General features: G+C 33.9%; 1 long non-coding RNA gene across 1 annotated transcript; it reads right to left on the bottom strand.

Moving 5' to 3' along the window:
- Positions 1-124: 124 nt before the first annotated feature.
- Positions 125-4269, bottom strand: LOC138348583 (uncharacterized). The gene is made up of 2 exons (XR_011221331.1): positions 3725-4269; positions 125-402 (listed from the first exon to the last, which is right to left on the bottom strand). It is a non-coding gene; the product is annotated as an uncharacterized lncRNA (long non-coding RNA).
- Between the last annotated feature and the right edge of the window lie 8821 nt (positions 4270-13090).

The raw sequence follows: 13090 nt of genomic DNA, 5'->3' as shown, positions 1-13090 counted from the left end.
ATGACACATAATTCTCAACAAAATATGTCATTTCCCATAGGAATGGTCATGAGGATTCTAAAGATAATAAACTGATACAGAAACTAAATCATAATTAAATATGAAAAGATGGGGGATACGCATATTCTATAACTTAAATATTTGAAAACAATGAGTTTAATACAAAGGAAATACTAACTCAATACTAAGTTGAATCTAACTATGTCTGAAATAAGCTCTAAACTAGACCAGAAATACTAGGACAAGCCCCAGTTAAATCAAGCAAAAACTGAAACTAAATGACTAAAGAATGAAATGAAACTCATAATTATTGTCCTCGGAGAATGAGGAATCACCACTAAATGTGCTGAACTTGAGATCGGAAATCCATCTATGCGTGATCTGGATGGTGAGAAACTGAACCTACATCACGAGAAGATGTATGCACGTATGCATCAATACTTGAAAGGTACTGAGCATGTAGGATAGAGTAAAGCTGACATGAAACATATCTGAACAAGCATAAAAGCAAGTATAATAATATGACATTATAAACTGAATTCTGAGCTAACGGGATGCAATGACCAATTTATAACATGCTGAAAAACTGAATACTGAATATACAAATAAATGGTCAATGCATAAAGTCTGACTGATCTGTGGGAGCTACTAATAACCAATAATAATACCACATTAGCATAATGTGAAGTCCGATGTATACGCCCCATTGACAGGACCCAATATACCCTGCAAAAGGTATAAAGACATGTTGTCGTGATCACTAAACTGATTGCCCACAGAGGGGACTTACAACCTACTTGGCTAGTAGTTCTGGGACTAATTGGATACGATGTACCCTAGTCCAACTCGATATTATACTACTGCTAATGAATTCTGTAAATTAACTGATTATGTTTGAGTTTTTGTAAATACTGGATAGCTCGAAACTAAACATGCAAACTGAGAATGCAACAATTAATCTGGTAATTATGCATTTATAACTGAGGCATATATATCTGAAATGTTTGAAATATCTGACTTAGCATATGCAATTGAAGAACTAAGGAAATACATATCTAAGGTTCTGAGATTCATGCAATAGATAACAACATGATAATATGATTTGGAAGATATAACTAATAAATTCATGAAGTTATCTTGAAGTTCTAGAAACCCTAGATCTAATTATGATATGGGAATCAAGAATCTGAATGAAAACTAGGAACCTAATGGGTTAAAGGAACCCACTAGTGACATCCCACATACTGGTGATGAAATCCACAGAAAAATACTTATGTTTCGGGGCTGGAAGTGCTGAAGCTTGTGGCATTCTTGAACTAGGGTTCTTGAGCTTTTTCTCATCTCTTGCTTCTAATTTTCTTAGTTTTTATTTAATGATTTGACTTAGATATGTTTTAATTATATTTCTAGGCTTAAAACTGACTAAAATCTAATGATTTAGGGTTAAAATATAGTATCTTAAGGTTTAAATGAAGTGGGAAAAGACCAAAAGACCCCTGGATAAGTTGTTGTCGGACCAAAAGATGGCCAGGACTGACGGTCCGTTGTCTGACTACGCCCTATCGTTGGGTCCGTCGACTGGCCTGTTTGTCACGCCTTTACTAAAATGGGAATAACATTTTAATCGAAGGTATGATTTTAGGTTGGTGTTTATGTAAAGATAATTCAATCATCTATCTATGGGTAGGTCATGAGACACCTAATTCATTTTGTGCTAAGAGTTATGACCATTTGAAGTTGAACCAAGTGCATTTCCCTTTGACTGTCTGTAATGTTTCCTCCTATGGTGAGACCTACGGACCGGGCTAGTCATCCTCTTGTGAGAGAGTAGGTGAATGGGAGACTCGATTGACGGTCACATGTTATGGACCGTCGTCTGACCTACAGACTGTAAGTCTGTCTCTCACCAACACTTAACCAATTTTCTGGACTGAAATTTTTGGGAGCTTTTGATCCCATCGACTGTTGTGCAGGACGGACCGAGGGTCAGGCTACAGTCCGTCGATGCCACTGTTGGTTCCATCTACAGATTTTATTTCTGTAAAGTTGATTTTTGGTCTGTTTTGGCTACCGGGCGTTACATAAGAATAGAAAGTTCTTTTTTCATTTTTATTTACTTACCATCATTGTCGTTTTACAACATATATATTGAATATACAAAGAAATGACTATCCTTAGAAATTAATGAAATTCAACCAATTTGTTAGTCAATTTAATAATATATAAATAAAGAGGGAAAAGGAGGGAATGTTTGAACTTGGGTCAATTGCCCAAATTCCACTAAATTTTGCTTTTAGACCACTGTCCTAATTTTTAAATTGATCCCAAATGGACTTGGCCCAAATCTGCTGAACATATGAAAATTCATTGGGCTTTTGGAAACCTTTTATCTCTATATTCCATGATATATTTGATGTATACATCACGTATGTTGCTGATTTGCTTTGACTCCCAAACATGTAATTTATTAGGATTTCATATTCCTGCGTTTTCTCCCTGTATTGGCACATCTTTTACATGTATGCTGTATATTCCCAATGTATACAAATGTATACAGCCCGCATATCATGTTTTATTGACTTTTTCAGGGCTGGAAAATTAATTTATAGCAGCATATCGCTGCTTTAAATCTATCGCCTAATTCGAGGGAGGTGGCTTACTCGATGGAGAAAAACTGAGCCTTCATGGATTATTTTAACGGATGCAAGATGAAGTGAAAGAGTCCACCATAGACTCAAAAAGGTGTTTTCATATGCAAACGAAGCAAAGAACAGAGTTAATATATGTGTAAACCGACTTGAGATGAAAATAGAGAGAGTGACACAATTTATTGCAAATGTAAATGAATTCAAGAGAGTATAAATCACCATATAGTCCTTCTTAAAATATATCATACAGAAACAAATTTGAAAACTAACAAACTTTAAAGAGCAACGAAGAGAGCATACTATTCATTTCAAGCCAAATGATTCAATAAAGTAGCTAGCAACATATACAAATGGAAAACAAAGATTAAAAAAATAAGATTGATCGTACCACCTATTCAAGTTAACAGACTTATATATAAATAGCATGTACAAAGTCATGTGAGCATTGAGCTTATATATTTGAATATTATTCCGAAGGAAAATCATTTTTCATGGAAGATCCATATTCTAAGGAATGAACTGAGCTACTATTTAATACTAAGATAGAAAATAAGATAAAAGCTACTAATAATTAAAGAGCTACACCAAAGAAGAAGTTTAATAGCAAACCAATGGACAAAATCCTTCTAAAATGAATATATAACAAAAATATAGATGTTTTCAAACCTATAATCAACCAACATTACTCCGACCATGATATATCAATTTTATCCGAATTAACTCTTCTAAAGAAGTAAAACAAATTGAATAAATAATAGCTACTACTTGCAGGCTATGTAAACATCTGAAAGCAGATTCGACACTCAAAGAAAGTAAATGAAGAAAACAAGATAAAATCAAATCGAAAAACACATAATCAACAAAATTGAACCTAAAAAAGGTTAACCTTTATGCTCAATATCGAAACTAGATCATGAAGTAATATATGAAGAAAACTTTAACATATTCAAGCAACCAAAACTTCAACAATAATCCACAACCATGGTTTTATGGTAACAACCTCACAATTACCACAAGAAAGAACCATGTCAAACTAGAGAAAGGTGTAGGGAATATAATAAAGGATAAGGCGTTACCTTTTTCGGGCAGCAAACCAGACAGCGACGACCAGAGGAGACAACTAACTTCTTCCGACACCCACAAACTTTGAAAGCTCCGACTAAAGACTTGAAAAATCCAAATGAAACTCTTACCAATTAATAGTAGTTATTTGTTTTGTTCTTTTCCATGATTTCTAACATCAATTTTTCCAATTTTTTCTCTGTTTTTTCTCTAACCCCTAAATAATGAAGAATGAGTGGATAGTTAAAAGGGGATATTTAGGGCAGAAAGAGGGGGAAACCGATAGAATTTGAATTTCATATTCGATTTCTCTTCAAGGGATAAGGTTGGACTTATAATCATAGCCATTCGATTTCTAAAGAGAGCACGAAGAATATGGGAGATCTCGACACTTGGATTCCGCGCAAAAGGATAAGAAGAGGGGGATAGGATGACACGCTAGGCTGCTGGACTCACGCTCTGGTTTGCTCTAGAGTTGGACGCCCTTTTGTTGGTTTTGTCGCGTTGGAGAAGAGTAAGACAACGTATGGGGGGTCATTTGTTTGCTGGGTCGATTTGGAGTACGTATAGATATGGTTTGATTTTGGCATTGTTGGAAAATTGGTGGGCTGGGAATTTTATTGGAATGGGCTGCTTGCATTTGGATAAAAGAATTGGGCCAAGGAAATTTTAAGGGAATTTGAAAGGAAAATTTTTCAAAATGTCAATATTTTAACATTTAAGAGGACTCATTAGCAACAACTTTAATATTTAGTAAAAATGTCATTTTAGTTTGTTATGTATGTTTTTATTATTTATTTTTATTTAAAGAATATAATTATTTAATAACAAAAAAGGAGAAAATTAAGGGGGGAATATTTCAAAAAAAAGGCAAGCATCCTTAATTTTCTCATCAGTTACATTTTCAAATAAAATTTAAATTTTGTTTTTTTTTCTCCAGAATTTTTACCTTTTTAAAATTATATTCATTCCACAATTATTCTATTTATATTTATTATAGTTTTTTATTAGTTTGTATTTATTCCAATAGGTATGCCGAATTTATCTATATAGTCATTTAAGAAATATATTTGTATTTTCATATATTTTTTCCCTATATAGTTATTTTTTTCTTCAAAAAGCCTGTATGTATTCATTTCAATATGTATTTTATTTGTATTTCTATTTATTCTAGTTTTTATTTAGAATTTTGTATAATAATATATAAAATACGAAAAATTAGTATGATGAAAAAGTGAATGAAATATAAAATTGAAAAGAAATAATTGAATATTTGGTGTACTCATTCTTAAATAAAATACATAACTAGTTGACATACCTTTAGAATAAATACAAATTAGAAAAAAAAATGTCAAATTCTGTTGACATACCTTTATTAGTTTGTATTCATTCCAATATGTATGTCAAATAAAATGTAGCTATTTAAGAAATACATTTGTATTCGTATATATTTTTCACTCTGTATTTCTTTTTCTTTTCAAAATCTTGTTTCCTTTTCTAAGTCGTATTCATTCCAATATGTCTATTATTTGTATTTGTATTCGAATACAAATAAACTAATAGAAAGTTGTTCTTCTTATAAATAAAATACATAATTAGTTCACATACATTTGGATGAATACAAATTAGGGACAAATACAAGATTCATAAACCATGCAACATGAAATTTATACAAATATTGATAGTATACATAGTGATTTGAATACAAATTAAGAAAGCATACCAAATTCTAAAAAAGAACTATAAATACAAAACAAACTAATAGAAAATTGTTCGCGATCTTCGTCGTCTTTTTCAAGATCCTCACGAGTAGACAAAGATTCTACATTTGCGTTCTGAATTTGAGGAAGGTTTTTCATACCAATGAGTCTTGTAAATGTTCTTTCCCTCTTTCTTCCCTCATTTTAGCAGCGGATCATACATTATACACTATTTGTTAAGTAATAAATAAATTAAAGGATGAAAAATCACCAGAAATTGGTTGATTAAGATGAATACCTCTAGTAAGCCTCTTGGATTCAGCTATTGGAGAGTAAATCATAACGGAAATTGAAAAATACAAACAACATTTTTTTAAGATTTAAACAAAAATAAAATTAGAAAAGAAAACTGAAAATAGGATAAAGATTAGAGATACCTTAATCAAAGGGATTCTTGTTGATTCAATTTTGCATTAAAAAAACAACCAAAATATATGGCAAAAAAATATTTGCAACTTGAATGTTGGAGGAAAATCAGAAAAGATAACCATGAGAGAGAGAAAAAATTAAATGGGAGAGAGAATTAACAATTTGAAAAGATAAATATGAGAGAGAATATTTTTTTTTAAAAAAAAGGATATATAGAATTAATTGAAAAAGAGAGATAAAATAGGAAGAAAATTGGGACACATAAATTTTTTAAAATAATGACATTTTTGACATTATTGCTAATATTTATAAAGTATGGATATTTATACTAAATATGTTATTTATTTTGACTAGTTTACTAATTTTTCCAATTTGAAAAAGAATGGGCTGCTGAAAAATGTTTTATAAGGATCCAAAAATTTGATCTTTTCTTATAGTCAAATGAATTGTCAATTCAGCCAAATTAAATTTTACTAATAAATTCCGCTAAATCATAGATAGGGCAAATTAATATAATTAATTAACGAGCTTATTAATCTTATCAAAAATAAAATAATGAATTTAATTGTAAACTAGTTATTCAAAAATATAACTATAATTTAAACTAATCTAATTTAATAGTATAATTACAAATATTAAAAAAAAATTGAGATAATTGTTAAATATTTACAAAATATATCAATCATATCTATAAACTATATGAAAATATATTTACTAATTATAAATTATAAAAACTAAATAAGATTACTTGAAATGACTTTGGAAAGTATTTGAATGTTATAAAACAAATTATTCTAAATTGTTTGAAATTCAGAAGCTCGTGAATTAATTCCTACCGGGGAGGTTCATAATTGGATGTCAAAGAAACTATGCATAAGCCACTACAAGATCATGCAACAAACTAGTACAATATATCAACAACACATTACAGAGTAGAGAGACATAATAATCAATTCTAGGGCAGTAGATAAAGACATAATAACCAATTCTAAATCATGTTTTACCTATCGTAGAACTTAGATCAGATCATATACATATCATTGTAAATCTGTAGGCTAAGGGAATGTAAATTCATTCTTACCAACAATCCTTTGTTTTGATCATTAAGGATTCATACCCACAATTAATCAATAACATATAATACAGGCATTAGATAAAATCATCCCTACACAAACGAATCCCACATCCATGCATAATAGAGTCAATGTTACAATGAATGTCATATATTAACAACATATGGTAAGTAGATATCAAGTTCTTCAAGTATCCATCCACATTGGGGAAAACAACACATAATTCATCATAATAACACATTATAGGCAGTATCTCAAGTACAATTAACTCTATAAGACATCATAAATCAATTACCATAGAGTCGAGATACATTGAATAACATTAGAAATTTATAGAAGATAGGAGAACATGAATCAATACAACCAAGTATTCAAGCCTTGATCCACATTTGATACATTACATAAAATTTATAATCCATATAAATTATAGGCAGTAGATAACAATCAATTTAACATACTTGAATCACATTACAATCCTCCTAACATCAAGATCATAATAGCCAATACATAGCTTAAAACGAGAGTTGGAAGAGAGCATGGGTTCATCATGCAATTGGATTAAATACACGTTAAAATCAATATATTATCATCAATTCATTATAATTAAGCATTTGAAAATATTTTGAGAAAGAACCCATGGCTAGATTGAAGGAGAGATTTGATCACGAAACTTCTTTGAAAACATTGAAAGGAATTCTCTAGATGGAAGATTAACTAGAGATGAAGGAACATCATACCTTAATGTAGAATAAAACATCTAAAAATTGGTGAACAACCCATAGAAATACCACCTACAATGTGTTATTGAGCTTCACCTTCAACAGAGGTTCTAGAAGAATATTTTTGGAGGGAAGTCTAATTTGTGTGATTGAATCGGGAATGGGGTTGTCACATTTTTTTATCACTAGATTACACCCAAAATAGCCAAATAAACCATGTACGTTCATACTAGAAAGTAGGGTGAATTTCCCATTCACCCCATAATGGGACAGCGTGCATGCAGTTAAATGCAGCCTGCATCAACAGCCAGCCATCAACGCCCTTTATGCCCATCGATGGGCCATTGATTGCTTCCGTCGTTTGGGATTTAGGCTTTCATTACATTGAGACTTACCCAGCCAAAGTTCCAATTGACACTTCAACATCGACGATGCGTTGGTGGACTAACGGACCGTCCCTTGGCTCTATCGATTGACACTGCCAAGACATTGTCTCGACAGCCTTTGGGTCCTCCTTGAGGGCCTTTTGTGGGGCCCTTGGTTACTCGTACCCGGATATTTCCTACGTAAATATATAAGTTAACATGTAAAGGACCTTACACATCTGTTTCACCCAAAACAATTACATGAAACACGTTTAAACATTCTAGAAACACTCAAGACACACACATGCATGTCTCAAGGGCTAACTTTCAAACGTCTTGGACGTTTGACCTCTAAATTTCATGAAACTCACCAAAGTGCCCATAAACATAATTTCAATCAAATAAGGACTTCATAATCCAATTACAAACATAAAAAGCTCATAAGAACACATATGTCCCCTAAGATGACTAGTCGTCAAATGTCTTGGTCGTCCCTTGACGTTTGACTTCTAAATCACTTTATATAAATGATGCATAATTTAAAACACTTAATTAACATGTTGAAATTGTATAGGCACATGTGAGGCTCTATACACCCTAACTCATTTTGGGGGTCTTATAAAAAACTATTAAATTCTTCATATGCGAGAAATCTATGTAAACTCCCTATGTATAAATGATGTGTAAGCGACCGGTCTATGTAAACCTCATATCATAGACGTATATCAAAATATTTAAATATTTACTAAATTTAACCTATTATATGTGATGACGAATATTAAGAGGTTAGTCTTAGTCCTCTAAGGACAATGACACCGGTTAAATCTAGGGTGTACTCGCCGGATGTGATAAACTATGTATTAGAACATGAGGTTTAATACCCTTTGAATCGATGTCTCACTAAAACACATCTATGTATGTTCTTATTCATAATTGTAAAGCCGCCACACATATGAATGAAATTATCTTATTGTGTTCCTATGTCGTGCCTCTAGAGTTTTATTTTATGTGTTCTTTGCACATAAGCTTTTATTGTGGTTATAAGTATAAATACTATAACGGAAGCCGTAAGAGTTTCTTAGGAAGGTATTGTTAATGCGGGATCTCATGACAACCAAGCTCCGCCGTATGACAATAAAGTTCCTCCATTTGAGCAAGTTTTTATGGGTTATCATGTTCCGATTGTTCCTCCACCTATGACGGATGGAGAGATATGAGAAGATTTTATCAATTTGGACCATGAATTTACTTCACAAGTTAATTCATCACTTCTAAAGTCCATGTTATGACGGCTCAAGTGAATCAGGAAAATGGACCCCTTATGCCTCCACATGCTAGCAGTATGGCTTCTCGTTTGAGAGACTTTACTAGGATGAAACCTCTTATGTTCTTCGGGTCGAAGGCGTGTGAATACCATCAAGATTTCCTATAAATTATATAATATCCTATTTGCAATGGGTGTGAGTATGGGTGAAAACTCAGAGTTGGCCGCCTATCAACTAAAAGATGTGGCGCAAAGTTGGTTCACCCAATAGAGGGATAATAGGGTGTTAAGAGGTTGTCCGATAACATGGGGATGTTCAAGAGGGATTTCCTTGATAGGTTATTTCCAATAGATTTGAGGGAAGCTAAGGTGGAAGAATTCATCAACCTTCATCAAGCAGGTATGACTGTACTTTATTATTCCTTGAAGTTTACTAAATTGTCTAAGTATGCCCCATACTTGGTGTCTAACCTATGGATAAGATGAGTCGTTTTCTTACAAGAATGTCTGATTAATTAGTGGAATAATGTCTTTCGGCTATGCTTCATCATAATATGAATATCTCTCGTCTAATGGTTCAATAGGAAATCGAGAAAGAACTTTTTTAAGATGAAATTATTTGAAAAACAAAGAGTCAAATTTTGAGGCTTTAGTTGCATTAACGTATGGATCTGCTTGAATCATTAAAGGATGAAGAAATCAAAGTTGTAGTGGTTAGTGTAGCTTGCGGGATAGAAGAGTATAACTATATTTTAATTAAGAATCACATAATCACGAAATGGCGTGAAAATGCATCAATTTGGCTAAAAAAGAACATGTTTTTTTATATTACACTTGAACAATATAGTGGGTTATTAGACTCTGCATATAACTACTTTTTATTGTACGTGTATGTTAATTTTGGGATGGTATTGGCAGTAAGGACAAGATTCCAACTAGGCCATGTAAGAGAAGAGTGATTGTTATTCGGTAGGTCTTGCTGGGTTGGAGGCTGCAAGGCAACTGAAGTTGTTTGGATTTGAGATGATTGTTTTGGAGTGATGAAAGTGTGCACATGGAAGGGTGTATACGAACAAGATTGAAGGAGGGAATAAAGTAGTAGTTGTTGACTTAGGAGGGAGCGTTTTAACATGTACATTAGGGAATCCACCTTGTCAGTTGGATTCACAATTGTTGTGTACACTTCATACGATGAGAGACCATTGTCCACTCTATAGTGCAGACAAAAGCCCAGTAAACGAGTATTTGGATAAAAAAGTGGAGACGACTAATAATGAACTATTGGACAAGACAAGCAAGGTTAAGAAATATTTATATCTGATTAGTTCTCTTGGAGAGACATTGGAGACTTTGCAAAAAGATTTTAGTGTTGCGATGAATGATGATTAGATCAGATTGTTTAATTGGCATTTGGCAAATCTGGAATATGCAAATGCAGGTTATCTTTAAAGGTTTTCCTTAGAAATGAACCCTACGATATGGGAGGGGATCACTACCTCTTGTCCGGTGGAAATGGAAGATTTTGTCATGCATTGGCTATTATTTTTTAAAAACTGTGTATTCCATTCGTTACGGAAGAGATAGTGTGAAGGTGATTACCGTAGGGTAATTATTTAAGATATATATGGCATTGTGCACTGTTCCTCTCGGAGGTATGAAGAGTGATTCTTTCATGTTCCTTCCAGAGTTGCCTCAACAAAAGCAAGACACAATTAAAAGATCGGGTTTTGGACTAATGTAATTGCGAGCTGCTATAGATCTAAGCCTCTGGAAAGTAAGAAATTGACACTTACACTGGTTTGTAGTAAGGTATCCCACTTTCTCCAAGTTTGAATATTCTTGTAATGGAAATATGGATCTATGCTTCCATTCCTGAGAAAAATTCTTGTCTGAGATTGCCTTATCCAAAAGTCCCACTTATTTTCATCCAAAAAGAAAGTCCATAGGATTTCAATCAACCCGAGAACTAGAACCATCAACAACATGACGATATATATAAACATTGTTAAACTTATTACCATAATTTAGTCAATATTTTCTTTATTTTACCCTGTTTTTTTGTTGATTCTTACAGAACCATCTTCCTTGTATGCCAAATACACGGAGAAGAAGAGAACCATTGTTTCCCTATGATCATGAATTAGAGCGTACACTACGCAACATGAATCGAAACTTGGGAATTAATGATGATGATCCAAACCAGAACATCCCAGCTCTAGTTGATGTTCATGGTTAGTTGTTACCCAATGCTCCGGGTGAAAACAAATAGAGAGGCTATGACAATATAGAAGACTCTGATGGGCCACTTGTCTTGCCTCCTCTACCACCAGACCACACCTTTGTGGTAACTAGTAGCGTGATGCAAATGCTCACTGCCAGAGGTTTGTTTTAAGGTCTACCTTCTAAGGATCCATATGCCCATATAGCTAAGGTAAGGGCAGTGTGTAAAAGCTGTGTAGGGAGGCGCGTCTTGGACTTGGATGTAATAGGTCTAAGAGTGTTTCCTCTCTCAGTGACGGGAGAGGCTGCTATTTGGTTCACTGAGCTCCCTTACAACTCAATTTTCACTTGGAACCAACTAAGGGACGATTTCTTATCACGCTACTACCCGGTCTCCAAGAAACTAAACCACAAAGACAAAGTGAATAACTTTGTGGCATTACCAGGAGAGTCGGTTAGTAGTTTATTGGGATAAACTCACCTTGATTTTGAGAAGTGGCCCCAATCACCTATAGATGATGAGTCACTGAAGGAATACTTCTATCGGGGACAGGATGATAATAATAAAGTGGTGTTTGATACTATAGCGGGTGGTTCTTATTGGGAGTGTCCTTATGCTGAGATTGCTGAAAAGTTAGAGAAAATCTCCCGGAACAATAAATCTTGGAGTATTAGGATGTCAGATACTTGGAGAAGTGCCTTCGTAGTGCAATCCACTCACAACCCAGCCACAAATGAGATTCGTGAAGAGATGGCTCGGATGAGAACAGAGCTTGGGTTGGTACTAAAACATATCATTGGGGGCGCAGAAAAGATAAATGCAATTAACTACTTCTCTAAACCACCACCACCACATGATGAATGCTATTATCCGGAGGATTCCTATACAGTAAATAAGCAGACGGGGGGTTTTCGACCGAGTTCCCAAGGCTCAAATCAGGATAATTGGCGCCAAGGTCAAGGAAACCAAGGTCGCTTCTATGGTAACTATAACCGTGAGGGTCATTATGTCCGAGAAGGAAATTACAACCCCAATAACAACTTCAACAGGGGTAACTATGGTAAGATAAATGATTGGAATGAGACATATGTTCCTCCTCAAAATTGTGAAGTTACTCTTAGGGATGGTGGAGGTAGTATGGCACGGGTTGAGGATATGTTGCATGAAACTATGAGGAGGTTCGATGCTAGTGATGAGCACACTAAAGATTTGATGAATAATTTAGCGGGTATTGGGCAGAAAGTCGATACACATGCAATATCGATTAAGCAGCTTGAGTTACAATTGGCCCAATTATCTGCGACTATGGACACACGGCAACCGGGCACTCTTCCTAGCAACACTGTCCAAAATCCAAAAAATGATGGACATTGTATGGAAATCACTACTCGCGGTGGTAAGCAAACCATTGAACCACCTATGTCATCTATTGAGAAAAAGGTGACAAAAGATGCTGAAATGGTAGAGGTTAATGGTGAAGTAGAAGATAACACTGGAAAAGATGCTGAAGTGCCTTAAAAAGGTAACTCCCATGCCTAGACCACCACACAAATTTCCTCAAAGATTAGTGAAAAAGACCGAGGATGGCAAATATCAGCGTTTTATAACA

This window comes from Solanum lycopersicum, chromosome 5 (genome assembly GCF_036512215.1).
Source record: "Solanum lycopersicum chromosome 5, SLM_r2.1".
Lineage (NCBI taxonomy): Eukaryota > Viridiplantae > Streptophyta > Magnoliopsida > Solanales > Solanaceae > Solanum > Solanum lycopersicum.
This window is presented reverse-complemented; position numbering and strand designations above follow the sequence as displayed.